At 37.1% G+C, this 26,762-nt stretch overlaps 3 long non-coding RNA genes across 4 annotated transcripts; all 3 read right to left on the bottom strand.

Annotated features, from left to right (window-relative positions):
- Nucleotides 1-9,438: 9,438 nt before the first annotated feature.
- On the bottom strand, nt 9,439-10,887 carry LOC110892059. The gene is made up of 3 exons (XR_004871701.1): nt 10,752-10,887; nt 10,148-10,201; nt 9,439-9,661 (listed from the first exon to the last, which is right to left on the bottom strand). It is a non-coding gene; the product is annotated as an uncharacterized LOC110892059 (long non-coding RNA).
- A 3,339-nt stretch (nt 10,888-14,226) lies between these two features.
- On the bottom strand, nt 14,227-15,266 carry LOC118483809. The gene is made up of 2 exons (XR_004871700.1): nt 14,850-15,266; nt 14,227-14,768 (listed from the first exon to the last, which is right to left on the bottom strand). It is a non-coding gene; the product is annotated as an uncharacterized LOC118483809 (long non-coding RNA).
- Nucleotides 15,267-20,208: 4,942 nt separating this feature from the next.
- On the bottom strand, nt 20,209-21,088 carry LOC110892058. Of its 2 annotated transcripts, none has more exons than XR_004871699.1 (2): nt 20,848-21,088; nt 20,209-20,765 (listed from the first exon to the last, which is right to left on the bottom strand). It is a non-coding gene; the product is annotated as an uncharacterized LOC110892058 (long non-coding RNA). The 2 variants fall into 2 exon arrangements; XR_002565794.2 differs by having other exon boundaries at nt 20,209-20,747.
- Between the last annotated feature and the right edge of the window lie 5,674 nt (nt 21,089-26,762).

Below are 26,762 nucleotides of genomic sequence, written 5' to 3'. Positions count from 1 at the left end.
ATATTTGTAGTTGAAAGAATTTGTCATGAAGAGCCTTTCATTGCTTACTCTTTTTCTTATATTTACTTCTATGGTTATCATCATAGGTACGCTATCAATAAGTTTATGTTATGATTTGTTTTATAATATATATAAGGGCTGAATCACGGAAAAATTATTTTTTCAAGAGAAAACAAAAAAAAAATTCATAATTATATCATACTACACATATGTAGTAAAGCATATGTTGCATATACACAACATATACTTGATACATATATACAATATATACATCATATATGCAGTATATCGTATACTGTATACATGAGCATACGTAGTTAGTACCATACATATGTAGTATATACTACACATGTCCGGTATATAGTTTTTTTAGTCTTTTTATGAAGGGAGTTTTCTCATGATCCTTACCATATGTGTGTGTGTTTAACACATACATGCATCTGTGCATACGTATTGAGCAGCGATGTGGACAAACTTTTAAGTATGTGCAGCCGCACACATCGCAGACTGAATCACCATACATAAGAAATGTTGGTTTAAGGTTATGCAACAAACTTTTACCATGTATTATATAACACGGTGATTACTTAATTAAATTTTATATACGAATCACATAATTTGCAACATTTTATAGTTGAAGATATTACTTTTAGTACAACACTAGTTTTTATTCAGTAAGAAGCAACGTGATTGCTATTTACGTTTTGAACCAAACACCATAGCCGGCCCTGGGGGTGGGCAGGGAGGACCACCGGCCAGGGCCCGATATCTCGAGGGGCACATTTTTTATGAAAAAAACCCGATATGTATATGTAAAATATTGTTTTAATAGGGTACACGCATACAAACACCAACATAGGCCCTCTTACAAAACTATTCTTATGGTTTAGATTAGTTATTAACCTCTTTGGCATTAGATTTAGACCCCGTAAGCCCAATACCCAATTTCGTTAAGGCCTAAGGGCACATTTCTTCGAGCTCGAACAGGGTATACGAATTCTCAGGGCCGGCCCTGCCAAACACTATAGAAAAATATACAAAATGATTAAGTTTTCTTCTTCTTTTTTCATGTATTTGTAGATTCCATAAGTGAACCATATCGACCAAATTGTTTTAGAACCCCGAATATGCAGAATACATATGTGTGGTGTTGTACATAGTTGAAGATATTCCTTTTAATACCTACGAAGAATGCTTTGAATAATGCAAATGAAAATCCATCAATAAATGTAAATAAGTAAAATAATTTCTTACCTTTAATGGAATTTCATTAAAAACACAGCATAACTAGAAAAATAACTTATATTCTAAACTAATGTGTACAAATGTAGGGGTTATAAAAGGATACCCCTCCATTCTTTTCTTTTTTCTTGAATATTAAGTAATAGGTCCTTAGTATATATAGTTAAGAGTGTTAGGATCGAATACAAAGTCTCTTAAAAATAAAAATAATCGTAAGAAATGTATTAAACGAACTCCGATTGACCTCAGTCCAACGATATTGGAACCGTCTTATTAAACTCTATGATATGAGATTTTAGGTTTTTTTTTTAGATGTTTAGCTTGTATATTTAGAATTTTTGTTTATATCACTATGTTTTTTTTTTTTTTTTTTTATCATTGTGTATTTTTTCCTCCATATTGTGTTATATTTTTCGGCATTGTGTAAGTTTTTACGATCGATTGTGTTTTTTACATTTATTTTAAGGAATATTTATAGAATAACTTTACCTATAGTTACATATGAAAAGTGTTTAAATTTTTATAGAGAAAAATGCCCGGATAGTCCCTGTGGTTTCGCCTTTTTTCACCTATAGTCCCCAACTTTCTAAAATTACCTGAATAGTCCCCAAGTTTTCATTTTTTGTTCCCGGATAGTCCCTGGATCTAACTTCAGTTTGTTTTCTCTGTTAAGAGGGTGTGAAATGATAAAAATACCCTTTCCTTAAAAGGCCAAACCACAAGGACTATCCGGGCATCTTCTTCATTTTTATTTGTAAAACCCCACCACCACACTTCATCTTCAACCTCCACCCACCATTACCCTCCTCCACCCTCCACCATCACCGCCACAGTCACTCTCCACCAATTGTGAACACATATCCCACCATTTTAATTTGATTAATCGAAGCTAAGATCTGAAACCAAGGCCAATAGCAAAACTCAAAACCAACTCATCCAATTCAAACAAAACAAATTGTGACTACAGTCACTCTCCCTCACCAACAGTTAAACAAAACAAATCCCGATCCCAAATAGCAAAACTCAAAACCAACTCATCCAATAACCAATTCAAACATGAAACGTGACTACCCAAATCAAAACCACACCCTCTTCACCGGCTCCAGCAGCTCCACTCCTCCCTGCTTCCCGATCTGACCGGTAAATCAAAGATGTGGGACGAATTCAATGAACAAGACACCGGAGTTGACGAGCTGCTAGCAGTTCTCGGCTACAAAGTCAAGTCATCCGACAGGGTTGACGTCACACAAAAGATCGAACACCTTGAGGGCGTTTTATCAAACGATGATGGATTGTCATAGATGGCGTCCGATTCGGTTCACCAAAACCCATCCGATCTATGAAAATTGTCACAACCACCGCCTATTTCTTTTTCTCACTCGGGAACAAGTGAGAGTTTTGCTTTCACAGATTTGCTTTGCTGGTTGGAATCTGTGGCATGCGGTGGTGACCGGAATTCTTTGCCGGTGATGGTTGAGGAGGTTGAAGGGGATGGGTAGGGGGGTGGTTGTTGATGGGTTATGTTTTAGTTTTTTATAATTGTTGCTTCTCAGATTCGGAACTGAAAGATAATCACGTTCCCACTTGTGCATTAAGAAATGATGAACTTGTGCAGATATCTGTAGTCACAAATTAAAATGGTGGGATCTGTAGTCACGTTCCCGATTCTAATTTTTGCCTTGGTTTCAGATCTCAGCTGCGACTAATCAAATTAAAATGGTGGGATCTGTAGTCACAATTGGTGGAGAGTGACTGTGGCGGTGATAGTGGAGGGTGGAGGAGGGTGATGGTGGGTGGAGGAGGGTAATGGTGGGTGGAGGTTGAAGATGAAGTGTGGTGGTGGGGTTTTATATAAATAAAAATAAAGAAGATGCCCGGATAGTCCCTGTGGTTTGGCCCTTTAAGGAAAGGGTATTTTTGTCATTTCACACCCTCTTAACAGAGAAAACAAACTGAAGTTAGACCCAGGGACTATCCGGGAACAAAAAATGAAAACTTGGGGACTATTCAGGTAATTTTAGAAAGTTGGGGACTATAGGTGAAAAAAGGCGAAAGCACAGGGACTATCCGGGCATTTTTCTCATTTTTATATAAAGGCTTTTGAAGTTATGATTATGTGACAGATGTAATAATGTTATGGTGAACAATATGAGTATGTGAAATTAGGCTTTTCACCAACATACTTTCTCACCAACAATATTTGCTATTTGAGTCAGCTTACATCCAAATATATTCGAACACTGGTGATAATTGGTGGAATATGGGTGTCGTATTTAATTTAAGGGTATCATGGGGATTCAATCCCCCCTGATTTTCTACTCGGTAACAGAGAGCTTGACCAAAAATTTCATAGGACAGAAAGTTATGGGACTTAATTTTTTTTCTTCTATCGTTATTTTTCGGGTTATATGTTTTAATTGGCGATTTAATTCATGTCGGGTCAAACAATAATAACTCTAAGTATCTAATTAATCTCCATTCACGTTCTTCATGTATAACTCCAAGTATAAAAATTTACTAGTAGCCCCCGTCCTTCACATTTTTTTAAAACTCAATATGAGAATACATATAAAATTTTTTGGCAAGGAAATTGGTAGGGGACAGGAATTTTTAGGCAAAATAATTGGTTGAGGCCAATCTCTATACTTAAAAAAATTTCAGACTAAAAATTGGAAAATTAAAACTACTAACCAAAACATCGGCATGGGCCTAGGCACCCCCGGGCCTCTTGTAAGACGTGCCCCTACTCCTAGTATCCTAAGCTGTATCTAACTCACCAATATCATTAGGCTATTTCCAGGTAGATTGCAGTTCTTTCATTTAGAGTCCCATACTTCATAGTTGAATGAATATATCATGAAGAATATGTAATTCTTACTGTCTTTTTGGTCTTTTGGTATATTTACTTCTACTGTTATCTTCATAGTTACTCTATAAATAAATTTATGGATTGTTTGTTAACTTATTTAATATATGTGTGTTTACACATACATGCTTGGGTGCGCACACAAGTATTGAGCGATGGGACATACTTGTGAGTACGGTACGGTACCTGCACACAGTGTAAAATCAACACACATAACAAATGATGGTTTAAGGTTATGCAACAAATATTTTTCATGTATTTTATACAACATCGTGACTACGTACTCAGCTAAATTTTTTACCCAAATCTCATATTTGGCAAACATTTAGGATAGTACTTTTAATGCAACAACATTTTTTTTGTCAATAAGAAGCAACGTGCTTAGACTACAAGGTATGGTGATGGTCCATCCTTGGAGGATGATCCGCCACGTAGGCGACACGTCGTAGTCCTCCCAAGGATGGATCATCCTCCAAAACTAGAGGGCATGAGAGGATGGTCCTAGTCATAGTCCTCCACCACTTTTATGTTTTTTTATTTTTTTTAAGCTTCAACTTTTATTTAACATTTACCAAATAAAGTAACAAAATATTTTCATTAATATTAAAAAAAATTACATAAACTTAAAAAAAATTAAACTTAAAGAAATAAATTTAAAAAAACATAAACTTAAAAAAAATAAAGTAAAAAAAAAAAATAAACTTAAAAATATCCAAACATATTAAAATAAGCTACTAGTCTTCGTCTTCCATGTCATGGCCGGGTTCGTTTTGAGCGTTGTTCCAAATGTACTCCACCAAGTTCGCTTGTAGGTTATGATGTGTGTACTCGTTACGTAGAGCGAAGGCGTTCAAATCTTGTTGTTCCTCACTAACTGGAACAGAATTTCTAGTAGACGCGTTTTCGTCGTACTCGCATATCGCTCTCCCTTCGTCTTCAATGATCATGTTATGAAAGATGATACAAGCGTACATAATGTGTCGTAACCTCTTTGGTGTTTGCGAACGTGCTGGATGTGAAATGATGTGCCATTTTTTTTGTAGAACACCAAAAGCCCGTTCAATATCTTTTCTCGCACCCTCTTGAAACTTCGCAAACTTTTTTCTTTTGTCGCCTGTCGGGTGCGGGATAGTTTTAACGATTGTCGAGTACGTTGGGTATATCCCATCGGCTAGGTAGTAACCTCGCCCGTATTCCACCCCTGAAACCGTAAAGCTTGTGTCTGAACCTGTACCCGCCACTACATCCTCAAATATCTGTGACTGGTATATGATGTTAAGGTCATTGAGCGAACCAGGTAGACCAAAAAAAGCATGCCATATCCAGAGATCCTGTGACGCAACAGCCTCTAGAATGATAGTCAGATGTCCATGATCTCCCCTAGTATACTGACCTTGCCATGCAACTGGGCAGTTCTGCCACCGCCAGTGCATGCAATCAATGCTCCCGAGCATTCCTGGGAAACCATGTCTCTGTTCGTGTGCTTGATATAATTTTTGAACGTCGTTTGCGTTCGGTTTCTGCAGGTATCGCTTGCTATACAATTTGACAACCCATTGGCAAAACTTGTGCAAACATCGACGTGCGGTTCTTTCAGACATCCTAATATACTCGTCTAATGCATCGGGTGCGTAACCGTACGCAAGTTGGCGAATGGCCGACGTACATTTTTGTATGCCACTGAAACCCCTTTGCCCCCTAGCGTCGTTTCGCAAAGTAAAAAACGGATCAGACTGGGCCATGTCGCCTGCAATACGTAAAACCAGTGGAGACTCATGCGGAACCGACGTCGAAAAATCTCGGATGGGTACACGGGTTCATCGGCAAAATAATCAGCTACTAGTTTATCGTGGCCGGCTATAAATTTAAAACGAAACATAAATGAAATTAATTATAAAATACATTTTCAAATCTATATAAAACAAAAGGAAAAAAAAGTAAAATACCTTCTTGGTCTCGATTATATTTTGCTCGTCAAGTTAGCCGTTGGGACGACCCTTCATCAGCCGCCATGAATACCTGAGCCGCGTTCATAATCATGTTGTGCATAATAGCATCCTCTTCCGAAAATGATGAATACCACGCAGACGAAGACGATGAAGACATAGAAGAAATTGAAGAAATGGAAGAAATGGGTGAAGCCATGATAATTTTTTAGCGAGAGATGGGGTGGTAGCGGGTAAAAAAATAGATGAGTTTTTATAAAAAGGGAAGAGGGTTATAAAATGTGAGAGAGATGTGAGATTGTAGTGGGTGAAAAGTTGTGAAAAAATAAGTAAAAGAGGTGAGTATTTATAAAAATGGAAGTAAAATGGGGGAGAAATTAAAAAATAGCCGTTTGAATTTTTTTTTTTTTTTTTTTTGTTTTTAACGGTCAAAATCGAGCTTGGGCCCACCATTTTGGAACGTTGCAAACGGCTAGAGTAGCCGGGACGTGTGTGGGGGGGGGGGGCATGGTGTTCTGACCATCGCCGGTCTAAAACGGTGTGGGGACGGACCCCATACCGTGTAGTGAACCAAAAACTACAGAAAAACATGTAAAATGATTTTTTTTTTATTTTATTTGCAGGTGCCGGAAGTCAACCCGACAAACCATGGTGTATTCGAACCCCCCAGTGTGCAGGACGCGTATTTGTGTGGTGTTGCAGTGATAGTGACATCTACTGCCCCAACTGTGTCAATACCTACGAAGAATGTCATGCAAAATGCATATGAGATCTAAATAATAGATGTAATTATTTAAAATAATTTGTCATATATCTGTATGTTCTTAATTAATATCCTCAATGGAATTTCATCAACAACACAACATAAAATAGCTAAGTAACTTATATTCTGAACATACAAGTACTACATACCCCTCTTCTTCCGGAACTCAGTAAAAGTTCCTTGGTAAGATTTGTAGATGAAAAAAATGTTTTGATTTTATGTAAGTTTTTTTTAACTAACGTTTGTATGTTGCGTGTAATAGTGTTATGGTTAACATGTGTCTGTAAAATATTAATCATATGTTTATCTTCTTATATTTTATTTTTATGACATCTCTACCTTAACCAAACATGTTTAATTATAGTTCATTGCTCAATCGCTAAAGTTCTAAAAGAGTATTATATTTTAGGAATCGTAAGACCGAGGAGAGTGATTCCGCACGTATTCCTAGACTAACAAATATTAAAAATTAACTAGTTAAAACTCATACGTGTTTCCTCATAGTTATGAGAGTAATGTAAAGTCACTTGGGTTTGGAGCAGGAAATATATACACAAAAATAGTACACTTTGGTACAATAAGAATGAATAAAATACAAACTGTATACATAAGTTAATATTGTTTAACATCCCTCTTCAAGCGGAACAATGGCGAGCGAATTCCAAGATAATGACAAAAGACTTCAAATTGAGGACGAGGAAGGCTCTTGGTGAAAATTTCAGCTTCCTTCCTCCTTCCTGAAGCTTGGTCGGAACAAAGCAGGTATATAGTTTCCCAGAGGAGACAAGTTCACAAAAAAAAATGATAATCCAACTCAATGTATTTGGCGCTTGTGAGAGACCGGATTTTGAATGAGAAATAGAGCGATCTTGTTGTCACATAATAATGTAGGGCGATCAGGAGGTAAGGCATGTAACTCACGCAAGAGGTGAGTAATCCAAACAATTTCAACTGCAGTGTTGGCCATAGCACGATGTTCAGAATCGCAACTGGAACGAGCAACATTAGGTTGTTTCTTAGCACTCCAGGACACAAGATTGCCACCTAAGAAAATCAAGCAACCATAGATGGAGCGACGGGTGTCAATATAGCGAGCCCAGTCGGCATCAGTGTATCCAAGTATGGCAGTTTTTGCAGGTTTAGAAAAAGTCAGACCAAAGGCCACAATGACTTTAACATAGCGAAGTATGTGTTTCATATGCTGAAATTGTGTAATGGTTGGAGTCTGGAGAAACTAACTCACCTGTTCACTGCATATGAGATGTCTGGGCGAGTAATGGTGAGATACTTAAGAGCCCCAACCAAAGATTTGTAAGTGGTGGGATTAGGAAGGGATCTCCATTGCTAGTAAGAGACGCATTTGCTACAAGAAGCATGTGAACGGACTTGCACTCAACAAGGTCAGCACGGGTAAGAACGTCATGAGCATACTTCGACTGAGTTAGAAATAGACCATAGGTAGTGCGAGTGACTTCAATTCTAAGAAAATAACTAAGATCACCTAGATCATTAATGGCAAACTCGCGGTTGAGACGTGTGACAAAGGCGGCCATGTTGGTTGCATGATTACCTATTAAGGTTGTCATCTACATAGACAAGGAGATATAATACATGCAAGTCTTGTTTGAATATGAGTAAAGATGGGTCAGCCCTATTACAAACAAACCCATTGTCGAGTAAAAATGTACTAAGCCGATGGAACCAAGCACGGGGGCTTGCTTAATGCCATAAAGAGCTTTGTTCAACAAGCACGCGTGATTAGGAAAATGCGGGTTTTCAAATCCTAGAGGTTGTTCCATATAGATATGCTCAGAGAGATGGCCATGAAGGAAGACGTTGTTAACATCTAGTTGATGAAGCTTCCAGCCATTAGTAACTGCCAATGAGAGAACAACCCGAATAGTAGAGGCCTTGACAACAGGACTAAAGGTGTGAGAATAGTCCAAACCAGGCATTTGACTAAAGCCTTGAGCGACGAGACACGCCTTATGTCTTCAATGGTTCCAACTGATCAATATTTTGTACGAAACAACCACTTGGAACCAACAACGTTTTGATTGTTAGGTTGAGGAACTAGAGTCTAAGTATTATTATTATGAAGAGCCGATGGTGCCTTATGCATTTCTTCAACCCAGTGTGGATGTTTGCTTGGAGATTTAAACCCATTAGGTTCGGTTTGAGAAAAAAGAGCAAAGTATAGCTTGTGAGAATCAAGATCTGCAAGATTGGCATGAGACTTTGGTTTAAAGATGCCTACTTTAGCACGAGTAACCATGTGAGTATTAGTGGTGGAGATTGTGGGATGTTGTGTTGTTTGGGTTGGGTTGAAGGATCTTCGTGAAGGGCTGAACCAGATGTAAGTTGGGTTTGAGGGTGGTCATATTGAGTCGTAAGGGAGACAGAAGGAGGCTGAGGATGGGTTGGAGGTGATACGGGTTCGGTAGTGGATGAGGTTTGGGTCGTTTCAGTGTGGGCTGAGGTAGTAGGAGGTGGGCAGTTGAAACGCCCATAATTCTTAATCCAAAAAGTAATACTATCATACTATTATTTAACAAAATTCGGGCATGACCCGTTCGTATTATGAACAATTTCCCTGTTTTAACATCATTCAAAAGACATAATGAAAACCATAACATTTTAAAGACCTTTCAAACATCCACCACAACTAGAATTTTGACAAAAGATTTAAAACATCAAGTTTAGAGTTTTTAACTACCAAACATGTCCTATTTTACAAAAGTATATGACCCACTGAGGATACTTCAAAAGTTGCGGAAGCGCATAAAAGGCGTTCAAAGTGTGTTCGGTCCGAGCGAGGCAATAGCACCTAAGCTTGGGTTTTACCTAAAACCAATACAACGAAACAACGTTAGCATATCATTCATATTTCAACTAATGCACCGATGAACTAATAATCACCACTTTAACTTTGTACCATACTTGACTAATTCATTCTTGAGTTCAACTTTCTTGCTTGTGTAACCGACTTTGTTACATCATTCTTTCTCATATAACTCTTTCTATCTCAACCCGTTTACACGGATTTCAACATAACGACTTTATCATGTTTGTTCTAATTATCCAATCCGTTCAAGACGGATATTAGTAAACTCATTATCATTCCATTTCAATAATTCGTTCAACACGGAACATTAAGAAACTTTGACTTTTTAATTCTCATTCTAATCCGAACTGACCCGATCATCACGGACCGTAACAGAGCTTTACTTTCGCGTTCCATTCTAATACAATGTCTTCTATTAAGTAACTAATAATTTAAAAGAACAAACTACTAACAATATTAAATAAACTTGTAAGTAGCGAACTTACCTCGTTCTTGAGATTTTTGTTGCGAACCGGAGCTTCCTCCTTCTTCCTTGATTCCTACACATATTTCCATTCTTACTTAGACCATGTCATTTATTTACATAGCTTTCGCATTCATATAGAATTCGCATTCCACACACACCTTTTACAATATCATCTCCATATTTTTACACACAAAGCAAAATATCCTAATTCACTCAAAATTACATGAATCAACTATTCAAGCATTTAATCGAACACTTGGTGTGCGTATAACAATTTTAGCACTATGTACAAGTGTTTTATGCATAATTTCTCTAGTAGTCTTCACAACTCTTTTTATCAATCTAAATCACATGACCAATCATTCTACAACATAGAAATTCATCAATTATCTTAGTACTCATGCATTCATCTATCTCAACTACTAAATTTATTGAATTACAAAGTCACCATACTACTAGGTTAAATGGGTTTTACTTCAAACCTTCAATACAACTGAATTCAGACATGGAACATCTTCTAAATGATGATTCTAAAGCATACTTAAGCTCAATTTCATACTAATTCACAGATTGATCAAAACCCACATTCACTAACTAGCATCAAATCACAAAATCTGACTTACCCTATGTATGAGACTTTTAGATAGTTGAGAATTTGATCACATGCATTCGAATTAGGGCCAGAAACTCATCCAATTGTTTGTGATTTGAGGAACTAGGGCAAGAAGAAGGGTTTCCCTTCCTGGTCGTTCCCCTGCGTCGCACCCCACACTCCACCCACATTCCATCTTTTAATTTCTTATTTATTTTGCTAATTTACACATTCAGTCCCTTGGGATTAATCATGTTAGCATTCTAGTACATTTTACTAATTTTATGAGCTTCCTTGTTTATTATAACTTAATAAATTTTTATTTAAAACTTTTAAACATTCAAGTAGTCAATTATTAGATTTTGGGGTGTTACAAATCTACCCCCCCTTAAAGAGGTTTCGTCCCCGAAACCTTAATACGTACGGTTTAATAACATGCATACACATTATGTAATCCAACTCTTTCGGGTATAAATGGTTCTACCACGATCATACATGCCTTACTACTCAAATTTCTTTCGTATAATTTTACATGCTCACAAATCTATTAAACAAATGCTAATCACAACATCTATGCGGATGATTCTTTTATATAATAAACTACATCTCGTGCATACATTTTCACTTAATATCCTTTGAACACCCTGCTATAACAGGCGCACCGTTTATAAGCATGTTACCATATACTAATCACGTCACTTCACATATCTATAGTGTCTCAATAAGTTTTACTTATTAAAAACTTAGCCATGTCCATAAAGAAAACATATAAACATACATACCACATCTTCGTACTTGCCCTCCTAAACTTCCGTTCTTACATGTACCTCAAAATACTCTATAGTAGGCTTGGGATACATTTGGGAAGCTTATCGAGGCCTTGAAAGCAAGGAAAAGTGAGAAAGAATGTGAAAACCGGGTTTCTGACGCCGGACCCGCGTAGACAACAAGATAAGGTGTCGGCTGCAACAGGGCAAGGCGTCGCCGACGCCTCCTCTGTAGCTCAGACGCTGATTTTGCGTTTTGTTCTTTCTACTCACTAACTGTGTGTCCCGAAGGTTCTAATACTTGAAATAAATCATTATTCAAGTTCTCAATTCATTCCATACCTTTTCCAACCCAATCCACATGTTCTTTGGTTAAATCTTTATTCTAAAAGTTTTGACTCGCTTGCCCCTACGTTGAGGTTTCACCGGATTGACATCGAACGACCATTACAACCATTCTCATCCTAGCAATTCCATTATTTGTAAATCTTTACTTGATTTCAGTTTTCCAATTATAGATAACTTTATCTAAACAAAATAAGAAGTGTGAGTGATAGTCACTTACATTAAGCGTCCGTATTCGTGATCACTTCCTCGCCTCCTTTTGACCCATTTGCCTTTCGTGCTCGCGTCATCTTGATATAATGCTTATCATTACATGTCACCACATTCACATTCTTGTTAGCATACAAAATTTATACATCACTTATCATCTCTAGTTCATATCTCGCATTTGACTTTCACCTTTCATTCGTAACAAGCACAAGTCATAGACTCAATAATACATCATTCCAAATTCACGCAAATTTAACATATCATTAAGTATATCATACAAGGATCCATCATGCATCAATCAATCCTTCTTTTCTTACAATCATATTAGGATTTCTAATTGTCACACCCCGAAATATCAGAGCTGGCGTGACTGGACCGGTATCTTCATTGCACAGCGGAAGCAAATAAGCTAAGACTTCTAGAAATTTAACGCCTGCTAAGTACTCGAATTCCCATGGGTTTTCCTATTCCAACCGTTCCATAGTTTTGAAAATGCAACCTGAGAAAGAACATGCGAAAAAGTCAACATAAAGTTGAGCGAGTTCATAGTTTGTTTTGAAAAGATTTAAAATAAATCTTTTTATAACCGGTTTAAAAGTTGTTGAGAAAATATAGTAAAATCATTTTCTTGGCATGATATATGAGAACTGTGAGTCTAGCCCACGAGAGTGTTTGTGCATTGCATGAGAGAGAATGGGCCGAGCCCAAACGAACCTTTGTAAGCAGGATCAGCGCTTCCTCTTACTTAGGTATAACTTGAGAAACGTTACCAAAGTTTGTAATTCATGTATTTTTGAGTTTCCATCAAATGAATCTTATGAAAAACTGTTGTAAATGGGTATGTAAAGCGTCTATGAACAGGTTGATCGTTAATGTTTCGCGAGGATATTAACGTATACGGCGACATAGGAAGTACTCAACCTGTGTAGACGGTTTTTAGTGTCGAATCACCTCGACTGTGTCGAATCACCTCGACTGTGTGAATCACCTCGACTGTGTCGAATAACCTCGACTGGGTCGAATCACCTCGACTGGGTCGAATCACCTCGACTGTGTCGAATAACCTCGACTGTGTCGAATCCCCTCGACTGTGTCGAATCACCTCGACTGTGTCGCCCGTACCCATTAGAAAATCATGCACGTTTCGTAATATGCGGATCAAATTTGTAAAACCGGTATGTTTGATCGAAATCATTCGTAAACCATTTAAGTTCCTTGAAATTCATTCGCAACACGGTTTATAAATATGAGTTTTCGTTCATCGAAAAGTTGTTTGTTTTTGCAAAACTTGCATGTCTTTCCACCCCCGAAAACATTTATAAAAATGTAAAATAGTAAAAAGTGGGGGTTATGAACTCACCTTGACATTCCAGTGCAAAGCTAGCTTAATGTGATTCCGTGATGTCATACCAAGAATGTGAACTCGCTAGCGTGCAACTAAAGCATTCCTAATCAAGGAATAATTATAAGTTTCTAATTAAACAACGTAGTTAAACTACGTGTCCGAGCTCTACCGAATCGTTAACTAAACGATTCTATAAAGGTGTTATTATATTGACTTAGAATAACCAATCTACGGTTGTTTGATCCCATTTAATCGAGACAAATACTAAGTATCGAAAACGACATATTATTCCGAATAGTTTATGATATATATATATATATATTCATATATAAATATAAATATGCTTACATAGTCGTATTAGTCGTCGTGAATTAGAAGGCGTAGGTGAATAGTTGTACGACTCTTTGTAGCTTTCGTAGAACGTAATGAAGTAAATATAAACATTATATTTATCTTATAAAAATACATGACGTAACTACGTTTGAAATAAATATAAATCGTTATATTTATTTTATAAAGTACTCGGAAGTATCGACGCTCGAATAAATATAGATAATTATGTTTATCTAAATAAGTGTCGGATTTCGTTAAGTTGTAAATTAAGTTTGTCGGAATATTATACTTGTTTTGAAATTTGTAATACGTTGCCAAAATAAATATACTTTCGTATTTATTTTATAAGAAAACTCGAACTTTGATATGTGCGTTTATACCATACAAATATATTTGATATTTCGGATTTTTACGGAAAATCGGGCAGAGTTTCCTCCGTTTTTGGACGATCCCGACAATAAAAGTGTCGATATTTTTATCAAGATTCAACAAATTTTCAACAACAATTCGATATTATAATCAATCTATATAATAAGTTTTCGTCGAGTATAATAAAGGTAAACTAATACCAAATCGAAACGGGTCGAGCTCGGTCGCGTAAACTAAATAAATCTAAGAATAACGTAATAACGACTTGTAACGCCTAACTTTACCGGGTCTTAAGTTGACCGCGTGTTGACTGCTGTTGACCCGAGTTGACTCGGGTTTGACCTGGTGTTGACCCGAACCGAAGTTGAAAAGAGTAACCAGTGGACTCGTTGACCGAACCAAAATCTGATTTTGACCACAACTTTTGAATTGTTGACCCGCTGCGAACCCGAACCACGCCTGACCCGGGTTGACTTCCGTTGACCGCCTTTGACTGAGTTGACTCGGTTTGACCGAGTCAAACCAAGTTGAACCAAACCAAATCTGACTTTTGCGGACTGAACCTGAATCTTAACGACACCACCACTATCGCACATCACTGTCTTCATCATCTCATTGGTTATCATTCAGCAATGTCATCATCAACATCATTATCTGTCATCTTCATTAACACCCTTGCCTGAAACAAGTATCGGCAGAAGAAGGAAGAAAAGAAACATGGAAAAAAATCTGAAAAGAAAGAAGAGGATAGACGGCTTACCGGAGAAGACAACTCGCACCGCGGCTGCCGTAATTCTCGCCGGCCGTCGCCGGAATCCCACCGACGACGCCGTGCTCCTCTCTCTTTCCCCGATTTCCCTCTCTCTTCCTCTCGTTCTTCGATTTCGTTGCAGAGCCGCCATACGCCACCACTAAACGATGGTGGTGGTGGTCGGCCGGTTACATAGATCCAAGGAAGGGGGTGCGGCTGCAGGTGTCGGGTCGTATACAGACGAGAGGGAGAGATGAGGGCTTATCAGATGTGAGGGTTGGGGTTTGTCGGAGCACGGGGCGCCGGCAACCGGCCTGTAACTCACTCCGGTCACCGGTGATCGAACAAGAGAAGGCAGAGGATGGAGTTCTGTAGTGGTGTGCGTGAATGTTGTCTAGGGTTGTTCAAAATGTGATCTGATCATAAATGTCCCCTATATACATAGGGTTTTTAGTAAGTGGGTTGGGCCTAAAAGCCCATTAACGTGTTTTAAGCGGCCCAATAAAAATCCAAAGCCCGTTTTCAAACCCGATTATCGTATAACGCCATAAAATATAATCTTAGAGACGAAACGTCTAAAAATTTACATCGGATGTTGATATTTGACGCGTATGATTGTCGTCGCGTTAAAACGCGTAACTTGTTCCGTTTGTCGTTTCTAACTCGTTTTCGATCCGTTTTCAACTACAGAAAATAAAATTTAAAAACGAAGCTAAATATATCATAATATATTAATATCGAGATGGAAATTCGAGCCCGATGCTTCCGTTTCGTTGTTGATTGTCGGCGCGTTACTGTTTCCGTGTTTTTCGTTCACGTTTTCCCTTTGTGTCGTTCGAAAGGATAATATTTCGCAAAACTACATTCACAACTATAAGTTATACGTATAAACTTTGTATTTTTCGGCGTTTTCAGTAGTTTGTACGGTGTCAGTTCGTTATCGCTTAATATTCAGTAGATTTCACGAAAATCCTCATACGCGCACTGTAACGTTCGATCAGCGTTCCCAGGCATACCAAGAGCCTAATTAAGTTAATTCGTGCCTTAAACACCACGTATTATCACCTTAAACACTTGTTAATTGCGTAATTAAAAGCCCTTAATTACCGGTTGTCACATTCTCCCCCTGTTACAGAAATTTCGTCCTCGAAATTTAGACTATGTTAACTCCTCAGAGTTGTGCTGTTCCTAGGTAAGTCCGAATAATACCAAAGTGAATGACCGTGTAATTGAACCAAAACTTGTTCATATTACGTGATTGCAAGAAAATTTTGCATCAATAGGAACCCAACGGTTTAACTGAGTTTGTTCTAGAAATCAATGTCACGTGAACGAGATGTTGTGATACTATCACCAATGTGACTAGGTTTACTAGGTTCAACAAAAGAGGAGATTCAACCGATGGAATTCCAATGAACATTCGCAAACTGCAAATCAATTTTTGAAACAACAGAATTTACTACCAACGGAACCTTGCGTTGGTTGTTGTATGATTGAAACTTGAATCCAACAAACTCAAATAAATAGAATCATGAAAATGATTTGTCAACTACCGAACCATTAAATGAAAATAAATCAACGTGTTGACATTATTGAGTTGCAAGGATACACCGAAATGAAGTACAACCGAACATGATGTATCATCGTCTTAATACATAGTTGCATTAAGACCATTTAAAAGATGAGTCAAACGAAAAGCATATATAGTTTCGCATGAGACGGTTGATCATGATTAGCAAAAGCTACAAGTTTATACCGACGCCACAAGGTGTCGTAGTGATTGAAATAATTCAATAATAGCGGTGACCGAACAAGTATCACCGTGTTTTGCATGAAACGCTCGATTCATAATTAGCCCAAGCTACAAGTTTATACCAACACCACAAGGTGTCATAGTGATCGAAATAATTCAATAATAGTGGTGACTGAACAAACATCACCTTGTTTTGAAATCAAGTGAGAGATTCAACGAAGTAAATCTGAATGTCTGTTTCAAACAATTCTCATAAGATTTTCAATTGAAAACGAAACAAATAAATAATGTTTTTCGATCGAAAATGAAAGAGCAATAAATATCACAAAATGTTCGATCGATGCTGAAAGAATCGTTAAGAGGTACACCGAAATATGACATAAATTTGTGTACCATTATCCTAACACACGATTGTGTTAAGATTGCTTTAATATGATAAATCAACAAAGCGGATTTAATGTCAATAAACAAATAAATAAATAATTAAATCCGTACATGAGGTGAGCAACGAGATTAGCGCAAGCTTCAAACTTGTGGAAAACGTCACCGCAAGGTGATCGTGATCAAAGAAACGATTCAATGAAGTCGAGGACCAAACAAGCATGTTATGGTTCAAAGCAAATGAAGCGCTTGTTGGGATTATTTAGAATATGATGGCCTCAATCCATCATATGGAATCTTGAATCGAATATATATTACGAGCAAGTTCAACAATTAAACTTGGTTTAGTCACATTCCAACGATAAATGCATGTGTTAACAAGAGATTTCGACATGGTTACAATGAACAAACCATGTAATGTATTCAAAAGAAAAGAGTTTCGACTAGTTCGTTGACTCGATATCAAAAAGTCAACACTTTGCAACAATGCGGGTCATCTAGATCACAATGCAAAGATCAAGTATAGCGAACGATATGAGCTTTGATAAAACGACAATTTGGAGTGAAGCCTTCCAATGGTCTTCACGAATCAACGAACCACATGCGCGATAAACAATGCATGCGTACATATGAATTCACCAAAAATAAAACAATTGAGTGTTTGCTATCATGGAAGAAAATCTTTGTGGTGCAACGATCATTAAGGGGGAGTAGAAATGCAAAAATCTACTCACTATATGCAAGAAGTCGAAATTTCAACAAAAGAAATTTAAGGACTTTACCTGGAATTTCGAACATAACGTAATCGCCATAAGTGAAATAGGGGGAAAGCGAAGACGTGTGACTTCTTTTGCAGCACCAACAATTGTGAGTCTCTTCAGACTAAGTATCGACTGTTGTGAAATCTTCTCCCGCTGACGAGATTGGCATCGTTGTTGTTGTGCCCATTTGTGTTTTCCCCAAGGCCTTGCCTCGAAAGTCATGTGTGATGTGCTTCGACGTCCGCTGACGTGTAGTTTATGTTTCATGTATACTTGTGCACTATTGTTTCGTTCCGCGTATGTTACCTGCTCGGGTAATTAAAATAGCATAGACAATATTGATAATGGTGTTTGCCCGAGTTGTTAGTCACGGTTTCTAAGTGAAGACCTTTAATGAGTTTCGACATAAGTTTTCCAAAGGTCCTAAATGCATAATATCCAAAACTCTCAAAGTTTTGATATTTGTGTGTAATTGTTTCATGTAACGTGTATCAACACAACACTTGTGTTTGTTTAAAACCGAAGTTGTTGACTCATTGTTTTCGGCAACGGTTGGAACCCATATTCGAATCCTAGGCGTTTTGTACGTACTCAAAGACTTAACAATCTAAGTTCCCAAAGAGTGAGGTTAAAGCCTAGGTATCTCTACAGAAACCTAATTCGCTGAAACCTATAGCTCTGATACCAATCTGTCACACCCCGAAATATCAGAGCTGGCGTGACTGGACCGGTATCTTCATTGCACAGCGGAAGCAAATAAGCTAAGACTTCTAGAAATTTAACGCCTGCTAAGTACTCGAATTCCCATGGGTTTTCCTATTCCAACCGTTCCATAGTTTTGAAAATGCAACCTGAGAAAGAACATGCGAAAAAGTCAACATAAAGTTGAGCGAGTTCATAGTTTGTTTTGAAAAGATTTAAAATAAATCTTTTTGATAACCGGTTTAAAAGTTGTTGAGAAAATATAGTAAAATCATTTTCTTGGCATGATATATGAGAACTGTGAGTCTAGCCCACGAGAGTGTTTGTGCATTGCATGAGAGAGAATGGGCCGAGCCCAAACGAACCTTTGTAAGCAGGATCAGCGCTTCCTCTTACTTAGGTATAACTTGAGAAACGTTACCAAAGTTTGTAATTCATGTATTTTTGAGTTTCCATCAAATGAATCTTATGAAAAACTGTTGTAAATGGGTATGTAAAGCGTCTATGAACAGGTTGATCGTTAATGTTTCGCGAGGATATTAACGTATACGGCGACATAGGAAGTACTCAACCTGTGTAGACGGTTTTTAGTGTCGAATCACCTCGACTGTGTCGAATCACCTCGACTGTGTGAATCACCTCGACTGTGTCGAATAACCTCGACTGGGTCGAATCACCTCGACTGTGTCGAATAACCTCGACTGTGTCGAATCCCCTCGACTGTGTCGAATCATGCACGTTTCGTAATATGCGGATCAAATTTGTAAAACCGGTATGTTTGATCGAAATCATTCGTAAACCATTTAAGTTCCTTGAAATTCATTCGCAACACGGTTTATAAATATGAGTTTTCGTTCATCGAAAAGTTGTTTGTTTTTGCAAAACTTGCATGTCTTTCCACCCCCGAAAACATTTATAAAATGTAAAATAGTAAAAAGTGGGGGTTATGAACTCACCTTGACATTCCAGTGCAAAGCTAGCTTAACGTGATTCCGTGATGTCATACCAAGAATGTGAACTCGCTAGCGTGCAACTAATGCATTCCTAATCAAGGAATAATTATAAGTTTCTAATTAAACAACGTAGTTAAACTACGTGTCCGAGCTCTACCGAATCGTTAACTAAACGATTCTATAAAGGTGTTATTATATTGACTTAGAATAACCAATCTACGGTTGTTTGATCCCATTTAATCGAGACAAATACTAAGTATCAAAAACGACATATTATTCCGAATAGTTTATGATATATATATATATATATATATATTCATATATAAATATAAATATGCTTACATAGTCGTATTAGTCGTCGTGAATTAGAAGGCGTAGGTGAATAGTTGTACGACTCTTTGTAGCTTTCGTAGAACGTAATGAAGTAAATATAAACATTATATTATCTTATAAAAATACATGACGTAACTACGTTTGAAATAAATATAAATCGTTATATTTATTTTATAAAGTTCTCAGAAGTATCGACGCTCGAATAAATATAGATAATTATGTTTATCTAAATAAGTGTCGGATTTCGTTAAGTTGTAAATTAAGTTTGTCGGAATATTATAACTTGTTTTGAAATTTGTAATACGTTGCCAAAATAAATATACTTTCGTATTTATTTTATAAGAAAACTCGAACTTTGATATGTGCGTTTATACCATACAAATATATTTGATATTTCGGATTTTTACGGAAAATCGGGCAGAGTTTCCTCCGTTTTTGGACGATCCCGACAATAAAAGTGTCGATATTTTTATCAAGATTCAACAAATTTTCAACAACAATTCGATATTATAATCAATCTATATAATAAGTTTTCGTCGAGTATAATAAAGGTAAACTAATACCAAATCGAAACGGGTCGAGCTCGGTCGCGTAAACTAAATAAATCTAAGAATAACGTAATAACGACTTGTAACGCCTAACTTTACCGGGTCTTAAGTTGACCGCGTGTTGACTGCTGTTGACCCGAGTTGACTCGGGTTTGACCTGGTGTTGACCCGAACCAAAGTTGAAAAGAGTAACCAGTGGACTCGTTGACCGAACCAAAATCTGATTTTGACCACAACTTTTGAATTGTTGACCCGCTGCGAACCCGAACCACGCCTGACCCGGGTTGACTTCCGTTGACCGCCTTTGACTGAGTTGACTCGGTTTGACCGAGTCAAACCAAGTTGAACCAAACCAAATCTGACTTTTGCGGACTGAACCTGAATCTTAACGACACCACCACTATCGCACATCACTGTCTTCATCATCTCATTGGTTATCATTCAGCAATGTCATCATCAACATCATTATCTGTCATCTTCGTCAACACCCTTGCCTGAAACAAGTATCGGCAGAAGAAGGAAGAAAAGAAACATGGAAAAAAAATCTGAAAAGAAAGAAGAGGATAGGCGGCTTACCGGAGAAGACAACTCGCACCGCGGCTGCCGTAATTCTCGCCGGCCGTCGCCGGAATCCCACCGACGACGCCGTGCTCCTCTCTCTTTCCCCGATTTCCCTCTCTCCTCCTCTCGTTCTTCGATTTCGTTGCAGAGCCGCCATACGCCACCACTAAACGATGGTGGTGGTGGTCGGCCGGTTACATAGATCCAAGGAAGGGGGTGCGGCTGCAGGTGTCGGGTCGTATACAGACGAGAGGGACGAGAGGGAGAGATGAGGGCTTATCAGATGTGAGGGTTGGGGTTTGTCGGAGCACGGGGCGCCGGCAACCGGCCTGTAACTCACTCCGGTCACCGGTGATCGAACAAGAGAAGGCAGAGGATGGAGTTCTGTAGTGGTGTGCGTGAATGTTGTCTAGGGTTGTTCAAAATGTGATCTGATCATAAATGTCCCCTATATACATAGGGTTTTTAGTAAGTGGGTTGGGCCTAAAAGCCCATTAACGTGTTTTAAGCGGCCCAATAAAAATCCAAAGCCCGTTTTCAAACCCGATTATCGTATAACGCCATAAAATATAATCTTAGAGACGAAACGTCTAAAAATTTACATCGGATGTTGATATTTGACGCATATGATTGTCGTCGCGTTAAAACGCGTAACTTGTTCCGTTTGTCGTTTCTAACTCGTTTTCGATCCGTTTTCAACTACAGAAAATAAAATTTAAAAACGAAGCTAAATATATCATAATATATTAATATCGAGATGGAAATTCGAGCCCGGTGCTTCCGTTTCGTTGTTGATTGTCGGCGCGTTACTGTTTCCGTGTTTTTCGTTAATATTTCGCAAAACTACATTCACAACTATAAGTTATACGTATAAACTTTGTATTTTTCGGCGTTTTCAGTAGTTTGTACGGTGTCAGTTCGTTATCGCTTAATATTCAGTAGATTTCACGAAAATCCTCATACGCGCACTGTAACGTTCGATCAGCGTTCCCAGGCATACCAAGAGCCTAATTAAGTTAATTCGTGCCTTAAACACCACGTATTATCACCTTAACACTTGTTAATTGCGTAATTAAAAGCCCTTAATTACCGGTTGTCACACTAATCATGTTATTCTCATACTCATTGACCTTTCTGAAAAGTCAACGATCAAGTATGCAAACTTCCAACTTAAGAACATATGTCCATAATGATGTAGTCGGTTATGCTAGTGACACCATAATTATTTCGTACCCATTTAGTATACAACCATGTAATCACCTAATTACATACACAAATACACATAAACAATTTTACACATACTAATGCTTTCATTATCTTACATTTGACAAGCACATACAAGATTAGTCTATTTAACATAATCATAACATCATCCCTCACTAGCAAGTTTATATGTTTTACTTTTAGCACACATTTAATTCTTGATCGCAAATTAAGTAATTAATGTAGAACATGGCGAGTATCACCCATTCAAGCACAATGTACAAGCCTCTAAAGCATAATCTTTTCAAAACATATATTTTACCCGAATTCTTGTACGAGTTCCATCTATAACACGTTCTTCAAGTTATTTTACAATTAACTACATCATCATCATATTTCAATCATATATGTCAAGTCTTTCTTTCATACAATCTTACATCCTAACTTCACTTAGACATTTCATCATTTGCATTATTCCCATAAACCTCATGTTTGTATTCCTTCTATTGTATTATATTTGGCTTACTCATCCACTCGATTTCATCACTTTAATCCATTTGAATAATAGTAAAATTAATAAATGTTTAAGCCGCTCACAACGGAATAAATACATGACTATTTCAAACATTATATTCTAGCTCGTTGACCCGCTTCTACCGGATTCGTCTACATATTCATTCTAAACATAACATTCTTATTCTTTGACCAGTTCGTACCAGATCAACTGTATGACCATATTAAGCATTTCATTCCAGTTCGTATATAAACATTATTACACCTATAACTTTCTATTTATCATTCACAAGTCAAATACTTCACTAACATTATTATTTGCATGAACAACAATCCGTATCCTGGTTCAGCCCGCCCCTTCATAAGCGAGTGTCGAAAACTAGATTCACCTCGTCCATTCATATGACGGGCTTCCACTCGTGTGCATCCTTTCATTAAGTTTACTAGTTTTATCACGCCAAGAGTTCGTCCATTCTCCTCTTCAATACAAGGGTTAGCATATTTCATTCAGTTTCCCTCAAGCATGGCATTTATTAAATCATCCTATTTATATACTAGTCCTTACTAGATTCTTTTAAAAACATAATTTCCCGTTCATAACGGGTCAATACATGACCATTCCTCAACATATCATTTTCACTCGTTTGACTTGTTTATGACAGGTCAATACATAACCATTTTTTTAACATACTATCATTTTCATTCAGGTGTTCACTGTATTCGGTGTTAACTAACCTATATTTCTTTCACAAATTTCTCACTTATTTAATATATTACATTACACACTTCGTTTCTTACGTACTACTCTTGCAGTTTATCAATTATATGCTAACTTCTGCAGTTTGACTTTTCAAGGTTAATCTGCCACTTATTACTTATTGTATACTTATATTGGATCATGTGTTGAACTTACTTCCAATTCACACATTCTAACAAAACATCATTTCACCGTGTTAGCAGTTCGCGGGCAACTTTTCTAACCTTATCCATACTTATGCCATTCTCCGGGTCGTAGCCTGTCATCCACTCCAACTCACATGAGTTGACTTTTAATATGTTTCCTACAGAATTTTGTTTATATTATATTTAGCTTGATCTCCCTTTCCATCATATTGTCATTGGTCTTACACTTATCCATATAACCCGTTTGACTCCAATAAGGTCGAACCGTCAATACACATTTTTTTTAAAACTCAACCTATCCCTCGCTTGTTCGTAAGTGCATCATATGTATATATGCATCATGTTAGTCAAGTGACCTACTTGACTCGACAAGGTTACCGGCATCATTTACTTACAAGATTTATACCTACCATTGTAGGATGAATAAGCACATTCTCTCCCTCACTTTTTACCCATTTCCACCTGTTTATGAATTCGACCTTTTGTTCTTACGTGTTTGGTTCACAGATACTTATCGATTCAAGTCTTTTCATTCTTACTTATGACTCTTATATGTTCGATCCGTATTTGCTTACGGGTTTTACCTTCCATTATTATGTTCCATTCTTATAAGTTTAATCCGTACAACCCTTCCCGTAATGATACCCATTTAAATCTGTGGTATTTGCATCTCCTTCGTTTGCCATCTACAATTACATACTTGTATTAGATAGCATTCCATTCATTCTCTTCATCATTCTATACTTTGTTAGTTTTTTTTTTGTCAACAATTCATTCTCGTAGATCATTTTTCATTACAAACATCTTAGACGTGTTAATTCAATCATACATTCATTCTTACACTTACTTCTTATTCCTTCGTTCTTTAACTAATTGCCTTCGTGTTAGTCAACTTATATTCATAGTTTCATTATCATTCACGTTTACATTGTCCGCCTTCTACATTAAAACATTCATTTCATTCATTAAATTTCTTTTCATACTCTCCTTTATCATATTTAACTCATTTTATCATACTACAATCAATTTTACATTTCATACTTCATGCATTATCGTCATCGACGATTAAGTCGTATCGTGTAGATCAAAATCTTTGATCGCAACGATTTATCTTTTCGCCCTTTGTATATACTTTCCCTCATCACTCTTAATATAAACATTATCTTAAACATTGATTATGAGGCCTTAAAAACTAGTTAAAACAAGTCCCAAAATTAAATCAGCAACACTAAAAAAATTTGCCAGCTTTTTGGTCCTTGGCGGGCCGCGAAAGCCCACTCTTGATCTTACGCGGGGTGCGAGAAAGCCACCGTAAGCTACGGTGGCTACCGTAGCTTATGGTGCTGACTGATTCTTTATGGTGCCAAGCTACTGTCTTACGGCAGCCCATTTGTTTGCCCAGTATCTACCGTAGCTTATGGTGGCCACCGTAAGCTACGGTAGTGCCCAGCTAAAAAGACCCAAATTTTCATATTTGCAACCGTTTCGAACCGTTCCCGAGTACGGTTTCAATTCCGCTAATCCCTGGGAATCCTAATACACCATTCACTACTATAACTATATTTAAGACTCGTTCTAACCTTTCTATTACTTTATAACTCGTAACATTAATTACTATAAAATTTCTCAAAAGTTTTACCTCTTTTGCGTCTCGGAGCGAGCACACCCATTCTTACGAGCTTTCGGCTTGACTCCGAGCACTACATTGTGTTCGAATCCCTCAAACCTAGGCTCTGATACCAACTTGAAACGCCCATAATTCTTAATCCAAAAAGTAATACTATCATACTATTATTTAACAAAATTCGGGCATGACCCGTTCGTATTATGAACAATTTCCCTGTTTTAACAACATTCAAAAGACATAATGAAAACCATAACATTTTAAAGACCTTTCAAACATCCACCCCAACTAGAATTTTGATAAATGATTTAAAACATCAAGTTTAGAGTTTTTAACTACCAAACATGTCCTATTTTACAAAAGTATTTGACCCACTGAGGATACTTCAAAAGTTGCGGAAGCGCATAAAAGGCGTTCAAAGTGTGTTCGGTCCGAGCGAGGCAATAGCACCTAAGCTTAAGTTTTACCTAAAACGAAACAACGAAACAACGTTAGCATATCATTCATATTTCAACTAATGCATCGATGAACTAATAATCACCACTTTAACTTTGTACCATACTTGACTAATTCATTCTTGAGTTCAACTTTCTTGCTTGTGTAACCGACTTTGTTACATCATTCTTTCTCATATAACTCTTTCTATCTCAACCCGTTTACATGGATTTTCAACATAACAACTTTATCATGTTTGTTCTAATTATCCAATCCGTTCAAGACGGATATTAGTAAACTCATTATCATTCCATTCCAATAATTCGTTCAACACGGAACATTAAGAAACTTTGACTTTTTAATTCTCATTCTAATCCGAACTGACCCGATCATCACGGACCGTAATGGAGCTTTACTTTCGCGTTCCATTCTAATACAATGTCTTCTATTAAGTAACTAATAATTTAAAAGAACAAACTACTAACAATATTAAATAAACTTGTAAGTAGCGAACTTACCTCGTTCTTGAGATTTTTGTTGCGAACCGGAGTTTCCTCCTTCTTCTTTGATTCCTACACATATTTCCATTCTTACTTAGACCGTGCCATTTATTTACATAGCTTTCGCATTCATATAGAATTCGCATTCCACACACACTTTTTACAATATCATCTCCATATTTTTACACACAAAGCAAGATATCCTAATTCACTCAAAATTACATGAATCAACTATTCAAGCATTTAATCGAACACTTGGTGTGCGTATAACAATTTTAGCACTATGTACAAGTGTTTTATGCATAATTTCTCTAGTAGTCTTCACCACTCTTTTTATCAATCTAAATCACATGACCAAGCATTCTACAACATTGAAATTCATCAATTATCTTAGTACTCATGCATTCATCTATCTCAACTACTAAATTTATTGAATTACAAAGTCACCATACTACTAGGTTAAATGGGTTTTACTTCAAACCTTCAATACAACTGAATTCAGACATGGAACATCTTCTAAATGATGATTCTAAAGCATACTTAAGCTCAATTTCATACTAATTCACAGATTGATCAAAACCCACATTCACTAACTAGCATCAAATCACAAAATCTGACTTACCCTATGTATGAGACTCTTAGATAGTTGAGAATTTGATCACATGCATTCGACTTAGGGCTAGAAACTCATCCAATTGTTTGTGATTTGAGGAACTAGGGCAAGAAGAAGGGTTTCCCTTCCTGGTCGTTCC

Source organism: Helianthus annuus, chromosome 11, assembly GCF_002127325.2.
Source record: "Helianthus annuus cultivar XRQ/B chromosome 11, HanXRQr2.0-SUNRISE, whole genome shotgun sequence".
Classification (NCBI taxonomy): Eukaryota; Viridiplantae; Streptophyta; class Magnoliopsida; order Asterales; family Asteraceae; genus Helianthus; species Helianthus annuus.
The sequence above is the reverse complement of the archived record's forward strand: the minus strand, read 5'-3'. Positions and strand labels throughout refer to the sequence as shown.